This window comes from Otolemur garnettii, unplaced genomic scaffold (genome assembly GCF_000181295.1).
Source record: "Otolemur garnettii isolate 467f Iridium unplaced genomic scaffold, OtoGar3 scaffold00043, whole genome shotgun sequence".
Classification (NCBI taxonomy): Eukaryota; Metazoa; Chordata; class Mammalia; order Primates; family Galagidae; genus Otolemur; species Otolemur garnettii.
Genome location: NW_003852438.1, coordinates 4,799,775 through 4,809,094, shown reverse-complemented (window position 1 = coordinate 4,809,094; position 9,320 = coordinate 4,799,775). Strand labels below are relative to the sequence as shown.

Below are 9,320 nucleotides of genomic sequence, written 5' to 3'. Positions count from 1 at the left end.
CCTGTAGTCCCAGCTACTTGGGAGAATGAGGCAAGAGAATTGCTTAAGCCCAAGAGTTTGAGGTTGCTGTGAGTTGTGATGTCACAGCACTCTACTGAGAGCAACATGAGACTGTCTCAAAATAAATAAATAAATTTAGCTACCTATATCAGAAAATGTAGAGCTATAAAATACTATTAAAATAGAAATACTACTTTATCCCCAAACCTACCTGTAAAGCTTATAACATTATTCAAGTTTTGGCCAGGCACAATGGCTCATGCCTGTAATCCCAGCACTTGGGAGGCTGAGGCGGGTGGAATGCCTGAGCTCACAGGTTTGAGACCAGCCTGAGCCAGAACGAGACCCTGTCTCTAAAAAATAGCCCAGCACTGTGGCGGGCACCTATAGTCCCAGCTACTTGGGAGGCTGAGGCAAGAGGATCACTTGAACCCAAGAGTTTGTGGTTGCTGTGAGCTAGGACACCAGGGCACTCTACCAAGGGTGACCAAGTGAGACTCTGTATCAAAAAAAAAAAATTCATTCAAGTTGTTCATATATCTTTGAGATGTGTGTATGCACATCTATAGCAAATTTTTTAGTTATCTACAGCAGTTGTCCAGAGTACATAATTTTTATTGCTATCTAAGCCGTGACAGAGACGTTTAAGTCTAAATGATTCTATCACTGGAAATTTTTCTAAAGTCAAAAGCAGTGATCTGCCTTATACTGGAATGCTCTTTCCCACCCATTCTCAACATGTACGTTCTTAATGTGCACAACATAACTCCATTAACTATTTATTTATTTATTTTGAGACAGAGCCTCAAAGCTGTCCCCCTGGGTTGAGTGCCGTGGCATCACAGCTCACAACAACCTCCAACTCCTGCGCTCAAGCGAGTCTCCTGCCTCAGCCTCCCAAGTAGCTGGGACCACAGACGCCCGCCACCAACACCCAGCTATTTTTGGTTGCAGCCATCATTGTTGTTTGGCGGGCCTGGGCTGGATTTGAACCCTCCACCTTAGGTGTATGTGGCTGGCTTCTTAGCCACTTGAGCCACAGGCGCTGAGCCATACATCAACTATTTAAATGCTGCCATTTAAAGTGATCTTTTGCAGCTGCACACAGTGGTTCACGCCTGTAATCCTAGCACTCTGAGAGGCTGAGGCAGTTGGATTGCTTGAGCTCAGGAGAGACTAGCCTGAGCAAGAGCGAGATCTCATTTCTATTAAAATAGAAAGAAAAAAAACAACAAATACCCCAAAACCCCACTAGTTGGGTGTTGTGGTGGGCACCTATATTGCCCGCTACTCCAGACGCTAAGACAAGAGGATTGCTCAAGCCCAGGGATTTGAGGTTGTTGTGAGCTATGACACCATGGCACTCTCCTCAGGGCAGAGTGAGATTCTGTCTCAAAAAAATTTTTAAAAATTTAAATAAAATGCGATCTTTTCCAAGCATTATCTAATCAGAGACCCACAGAAGTGAAAAACAGACACTGAGGTGGGGTGGAGGGGATAAGAAGGTATGAAAATACATAGAGAAAGGAAGAAGAGAGAGAGGTGGGATGCACAGATATACTCACTCTCACTTAGTCCAACCAAAGAACAGGGTTTGATCCTTTTCAAGTACCTTAATGACCCCACAAAACATTCATCCCCTTTCCAGTAAGTTACTTTTGACTGTTTTCTCAACTGTAGGTCAGTTGCTTTGACGGCAAAAGGCAGAAAATTAACTAATGGAAGCTTATTACCTGCAGATTCTGAGAATTCAGCAAGAATCTGTCAAATTCCCTACTGAAAGGAGTTCTTAACATTGACCCCGGGTAATGAGGTTTAAAAAAAAAAAAATCAGCCTATGAGGTATCACCAACATCCACCGATAGCCAACCAAGGAAAAATTCTGAATAGGCAGAACTACAGAGCCCCCAGACACAGTTGTTAAGACTCAGCTTCTGGGTGGCCTACCTATAATTCCTGCAATTATAGCCCAGGAAATTCCCCTGTACTCTACTTAAAACACTTTTTTGTTTCACTTTACATTTTTTTAGAGATGGGGTCTTGCTTACGCTGGAGTACAGTAGCCCAGTCATAGCTCACTATAACCTTTAATTCCCAGGCTCAAGTATTCCTCCTGCCTCAGCCTCTTGAGCAGTTACAACTATAGGGAAGCACCACCATGCTCAGCTAATTTCTTTTTATTTTTTGTAGAGACAGTATTACACTAGGCTGGCCAGGCTGGTCTCAAACTCCTGCCCTCAAGTCATCCTCCCAAGTCAGGGTCCCAAAATGCTGGGATTACCAGTATGAGCCAACTCACCTAGCCTTTTACCTGTACGCTTCTACTAAACTGATTTTTTACTTGCGTTTCAGGGAGTTTCCATACTGTGCAAATAACATGACTTAAGTGTATGAATTGATGAAACAATATTGGTTAAGTACACTCTACTGCCTATCATATTTTTGTGTGTGTCCTTACATCACCTGAAAAGAAAGGTTTCAAAATTTAATCTGAGGAAAAGAAGGATCAGTCAGACACAATGTCCTTTTCCATATCTAGATTCACTCATATCTTGGGAACAAGCGCTGAGCCTTAAATTGATGGTGGTAGTAGAAAATATTTTATCACTGACACTGTTTAAGATTTTGTAGGTGGCTCGGTGCGGTGCCTGTAGCACAGTGGTTACAGCACTGGCCACATACACCGAGGCTCAAACCTGGCCTAGGCCAGCAAAACAATGGCAACTGCAAAAATAAATAAATAAATAAAATAAAGGCTGGGCATTGTGGCAGATGCCTGTAGTTCCAACTACTTGGGAAGCTGAGGCAGGAGAATCACTTAAGCCCAACGGCTCAGAGGTTGCTGTGAGCTGTGACACATGGCACTCTACCTAAGGTGACCAAATGAGACTCTGTCTCAAAAAAAAAAAAAAAAAAAGACCTGGCTCCTGGGAGCTTTGGCATTGATGAAGCAGATGACAATGATAGAGAAGAGAAGATGCTGGAGCTCCCCATAAGGGTGATAACCTCAGGTTCTTTATGCATAGTTTCTAATTTCTAACTGACTGCAAAACAGAACTATGAAGAGTTTGTGACAGTCTATCACTCTTACCGTGTGAACAGTATTTAATTTTATAATAAAAAATTTTTTGAGTAGGGCGCCAGCCCCATATACGGAGGGTGGTGGGTTCAAACCCGGCCCCAGCCAAACTGCAACAAAAAAATAGCCGGGCATTGGGGGGGGGGGCACCTGTAGTTCCAGCTACTTGGGAGGCTGAGGCAAGAAAATGGCCTAAGCCCAAAAGCTGGAGGTTGCTATGAGCTGTGATGCCTCTGTACTCTACCAAGGGCGATATAGTGAGACTCTGTTTCAAAAAAATAGACAACGACTGAGGCTCTAGAATCACTCTTGAATCCAAACACAGTACAAATATGAACTATATTGTGATCCTGAGAAAGTTTCTTAACTCATCTGTGCCTTAATTTTATCAAGTGTAAATTGAGTTAAGAATTCCTTATTTTGGCTCGGCGCCTGTGGCTCAAGTGGCTAAGGCACCAGCCACATACACCTAAGGTTGCGGGTTTGAATCCAGCCCGGGCCCACCAAACAACAATGACGGCTGCAACCAAAAAATGGCCAGGTGTTGTGGCAGGCACCTGTGGTCCCAGCTACTTGGGAGGCTGAGGCAGGAGACTCGCTTGAGTCCAGGTGTTGGAGGTTGCTGTTAGCTGTGAGGCCACGGCACTCTACCCAGGGGGACAGCTTGAGGCTCTGTCTCCAAAAAAAAAAAAAAAAAAGAGAATTCCTTATTTTATTGCCGTTTTTGACTGGGGCCAGGTTTGAACCCGCCACCTCCAGTATATGGGGCCAGCACTCTACTCCTTGAGCCACAGGCACCACCCCAAGAATTCCTTATTTTAAAAACAAAATTATATTAATGCTTGAAAAGTAGTTAACAGTATAAATAGTCCATATTTTTTTTTTTTACATGTATAAAGTATGTTGGTTTTTGGCCAGGCATGGTGGCTCATGCCTATAATCCTAGCACTCTGGGAGGCTGAGATGGGCAGACTGCTTGAGCTTATAAGTTCAAGACCAGTTTCAATAAGAGTGAGACCCCATCTCTAAAAAAAAAAAATCCAGGCATTGTGGTGGGCGCCTGTAGTCCCAGCTGCATGGGTGGCTGAGACCACAGAATCTCTTACGCCCGGGAGTTTGGAGCTGCTATGAGCTAAGGGCACTCTACCAAGGGCAACATAGTGAGTACTATTTGTCTCAAAAACAACAACAACAAAAAAAAGTATGTTGGGTTTGAATAGAAGGCAATTTTGATGTCTCACCTTCAAATGTACTACTCAAACACCAACATAAGTTAAAAGTGAACTACTATGGTGGAGGGGCCTGGTGCGTAAGCCTCTAATACTTGCACTCTGGGAGGCAAAGGTGGGAGAATTGCTTGAGGTGAGGAATTCAAGAGCAGCCTTAGTAAGAGCAATACTCCTTCTCTACAAAAAATAGAAAACTTAGTAAGGTGTGGTAGCACGCACCTGTAGTCCTAGCTACTCAGGAAGCTGAGGCAGGATTGCTTGAGCCCAAGAGTTTGAGGTGGCGGTAAGCTCAGATGCCACAGCACTCTTATCCAGGGTGACAGAGTGAGACTGCCTTAAAAAAAAAAAAAAAAAAAAAAAAAAGGTTGGTTGCAGTGGCTCACACCTGTAATCCTAGCATTCTGGAAGGCCAACGCAGGTGTGGACTACCTGAGCCCAGGAGTTCGAGACCAGCCTGAGCAAGAGCTAAACCTCATCTCTGGGGGGAAAAAAATAGCCAGGCATTGTGGCAGGCGCCTATAGTCCCAGCTACTTGTGAGGCTGAGGCAAGAAAATCACTCGAGCCCAAGAGTTTGAGGTTGCTGTGAGCTTTGACACCATTCTACCAAGGGAGACAGAGTGAAACTATCTCAAGAAAAAAAAAAAAAAAAGACAGAAAGAGGCTCGGTGCCTGTGGCTCAAGTGGCTAAGGCGCTAGCCACATACACCTAAGGTGATGGGTTCGAATCCAGCCCGGGCCCCCAAAACAACAATGCTGGCTGCAACCAAAAAAAAAAAAAAAAGAAATAGCTAGGTGTTGTGGTGGGCGCCTGTAGTCCCAGCTACTTGGGAGGCTAAGGCAGGAGAATTGCTTAAGCCCAGGAGATAGAGGTTGCTGTGAGCTGTAATGCCACGGCACTCTACCCAGGGGGACAGCTTGAGGCTCTGTCTCAAAAAAAAAGAAAGAAAAAAGTACACATATATACACAAACATGAAAGTAAAGTACTGGGTAGCATCTGTAGCTCAAGGAGTAGGGCACCAGCCCCATATACCAGAGGTGTGTGTATATATATACCAGCCCAGCCCAAAAACTGCAAAAAAAAAAAAACAGAAAAAAGAAAAAAAAAAAGAAAAGAAAGTAAAGTACTATATTTTATGCTTCCTAGATTAGCAAAGCACTTAAAAATAATTCCTGGGCTGGAATAAAATTGGCAAACATCCTTTATAGGAGACTATATAAGATAGCGCCAACTCATATTTCCATGTTAGTATTATTTATGGAAATCAAGAAATGAAAATAACCCAAAGTCAGAGAAGAAATTTAAGTAACTGTAGTACATTCACTAAGTAAAGTGCCATACAACCATTCTGTTATCATAAAGATACCACAATACCACATTCTATTAGATATAAAGGGGAACTAATATATTACAAATAAAAACTGCTGTTTATTAAACTATAATAAATCAAATATTGTAAGATGTATCTCACTTTTCCAAGAAGTCAAAATGTACTAAAATGGGCACATGTGGAAAAGTATCAAAAATAGAAAATTTTTTCACATAATAACTATGGGGGAAAAACCCATAACTACCATAGCACAAACAAATTTGTTAAGCAATTCTGCAGGCGAGGCACTGTACTAAATACACACATCATGTCACCTACTTTTTTTCATAGACGGAGTCTTGCTCTGCTACCCCTAATAGAATGCACTGGCATGATCATTACTCACTGCAATCTCAAACTCCTAGGCTCAAAACAATCCTCCTGTCTTAGCCTCCCAAGTAGCTAGAACTACAGACCTGCATCATCTAATTTTTCTATTTTTAGTCTAGTCTCAAACTCCTGACCTCAAGCAATCCTCCTGTCTAGGCTGCCCAGAGTGCTAGGATTACAGGCATGAGCCACTTTGTCCAGCCTCACCTACTTCTTTCTTTTTTTTTGCAGTTTTTGGCCGAGGCTGGGTTTGAACCCGCCACTTCTGGCATATGGGGCCAGCACCCTACTCCTTTGAGCCACAGGCGCCGCCCAGCCTCACCTACTTCTTAAAAAAATTCTCATGTACAAATACTTCCCTTTTACAGATTACACTGAGAGATTAAGTATGAAGTCAGCATTCAAACCCAGACAGCCTAACTCCAGAAAGAGGATTAACCAACCACACAATGATTAAAACTCAGATTATTACAATTGCAAAAAGTGCCTAAGCACAGGGATATGGGCTAGAAGAGAACATGATCTAGTATATAATCAGACCAGCGATAAGACTGTTTTTCCCCTTATGAAATACTCCATTAAAATGTTGCTTTAATTTGAATCATAAAAACAATGAAACTCTGATATCAAACGTTCAAAAAATTATGGAACTTAAATAAAAGTTTATCATATCTATTGGAGAGTCTTCAAGCCAGAGCATAAATGTTAGCGCCTAGTACATTAAAATAAAAGATTAGTCTGTGCCTTTTTAGCCTACATATATATAAAGTATTATTTTAATTTTATACTAATCAGTATTACTTAACTTTACATAAACATTGGCCATTTTCTTTGATCATCATTCTTTCTTGTATTTCAGATCCTTTAAAAATCATTTTCCTTCTGCTATAAGGAAATCCTTCAGAATTTTTAGTTAAGTTCTCTGAAGTTGTGGTTTCTTGGAAAATACCTTTATTTTTACCATCCATCCTTGCTACATACAGAATTCTTTTTTTTTTTTTTTTTTTTTTGAGACAGCATCTATTAACCTTGGTAGAGTGCTATGGTGTCATAGCTCACAGCAACCTCAAACTTCTTCACTCAACCCTCTTCCTTCAGCCTCTCAAGGGAGAATATATGTGCCTGCCACAATGCCTGGCTAACTTTTTTTCTATTTTTAGTAGAGATGAGTTCTTGCTCAGGCTGAACTTCTCAGCTCAAGCAATCCATCGGCCTTGGCCTTCCAGAGTCCTAGTACTACAGATACTGGCTGTATATAGCTGTGTGAACCATTGCACACAGCCATATACAGAATTCTAAATAAACACACATTCACTTTCAAGCACATTAAAGGTATTCACTGCTCTCTGGTTTGTACTACTGCTAATAACAAATCAGCCACCAGTGTAGCTGCCATTTTTAATCTCTTTTCTCTGTGCTACTTTTTTTTTTTTTTTTTTGAGACAGAGTCTCAAGCTGTCCCCTGGGTAGAGTGCCTTGGCATCACAGCTCAGAGCAACCTCCAACTCCTGGGCTTAAGCGAGTCTCCTGCCTCAGCCTCCCAAGTAGCTGGGACCACAGGCGCCCGCCACAACGTCCGGCTACTTTTTGGTTGCAGCCATCATTGTTGTTTGGCGGGCCCTGGGCTGGATTCAAACCCACCACCTTAGGTGTATATGGCTGGCACCTTAGCCACTTGAGCCATAGGCGCTGAGCCTCTCTGTGCTACTCTTTATCAATCACTACATTTTGCATCATTAAGTCAAAGTGTGAATTCTTTTTAATTTATTGCACTTGGGATCCATTGAGCTCCCTGAAATCTAATACGTCTTTCATCAGTTCTGTAATATTCTCAACCATTATCTCTTCAAATACTGTCTCTCCACCAACTAACTGCTCTATTATTTCCTCTGGAACTCCAATAAAATATGCATCCTACTTTCTCATCCTATATTCCACACTTACATATAACTCTATCATTTTTCATTTTTTCGTCTCTTTAGTTGTATTTTGTCAATTTCTTATGATGTTTCTTCTAGTACATCAATTCTCTCAAGCTGTTTCTAAGTTGCTATTCACATTGTCTAGTAAATTTCTTTTTGTTTTTTTCAAGACAGTTTCACTCTACTCCCCTGGGTAGAGTGCCGAAGTGTCACAGCTGACAGCAACCTCAATCTCTTGGGCGCAAGCAATTCTCTTGCTTCAGCCTCCCAAGTAGCTGGGACTACAGGTGCCGGGCACAAAGCCTGGCTATTTGTAGAGATGGGGGTCTTGCTGTGGCTCGGGCTGGTCTCGAACCTGTGAGCTCAGGCAATCCACTCACCTTGGCCTCCCAGAGAGCTAGGATTACAGACATGAGCCATTGTGCCCAGACCTTATCTAGTAAATTTCTATGCTCTCTTTTTATATTAGATTTATTCCTTTTTTCTTTTCTATTCTTTTTTTAAGAGATAGAGTCTCACTTTATTGCCTTTGATAGAATGCTGGGGGCATCACAGCTCACAGCAACCTCCAACTCCTGGGCTTAAGCGATTCTCTTACCTCAGCCTCCCAAGTAGCTGGGACTACAGGCACCCACCACAATGCCTGGATATTTTATATTGCAGTTTGGCTGGGACTGGGTTCAAACCTGCCACCCTCAGTATATGGGGGCAGTCTGAGCCAGTCACTGAGCCACAGGTGCTGGTCCCTCCCTTTTTTTTTTTAAATTGAGACAGAATCTCACTTTGTCACCTTTGGTAAAGTACCATGGTCATAACTCACAGCAACCTCAAACTCCTGGGCTCAAGCAATTCTCTTGGCTCAGCATCCCTAGTAGATGCAACTACAGATGACCACCACAAGGCCTGGCTATTTTTTTGTTGTTGTTTGTTTAGTAGGCCCGGGGTGGGTTTGAATCTACCAGCCCCCCGAGCATGTGGCCATTGCCCAAACCACTGAACTATGGGCGCCCAACCTTTATATATAGTTTTCATCTCTTAAAGTTCCTTATGTTTCTTTTCCTAAATATGTCTGATCAAATTTTTTGTTTCTTTTTTCTTTTTTTTGGAGACAGAGTCTCAAGCTGTCATTGGTAGAGTGCTGTGTGTTGTTACAGCTCACAGCAGAAACCTCAAACTCTTGGGCTTAAGCGATTCTCTGCCTCAGCCTCCCAAGTAGCTGGAACTATAGGTGTCCGCCACAACACCCAGCTATTTTTTTGTTGTAGTTGTCATTGTTGTTTGGCAAGGCCTGGGCTGAGTTCGAACCTGTCAGCCCCTATGTATGTGACCAGTGGCATAACCACTGAACTACAGGCACCAGGTCAAACTTTTTGTTTGTTTCTTTTTTTTTT

The 9,320-nt window shown here is 42.4% G+C and overlaps 1 protein-coding gene across 5 annotated transcripts in view; it reads right to left on the bottom strand.

Annotated features, from left to right (window-relative positions):
• The window catches only part of LARP4 (La ribonucleoprotein domain family member 4), an 80,022-nt gene that overhangs the window by 52,665 nt on the left and 18,037 nt on the right, over positions 1-9,320 (bottom strand). The gene's annotated exons all lie outside the window — the stretch shown is intronic.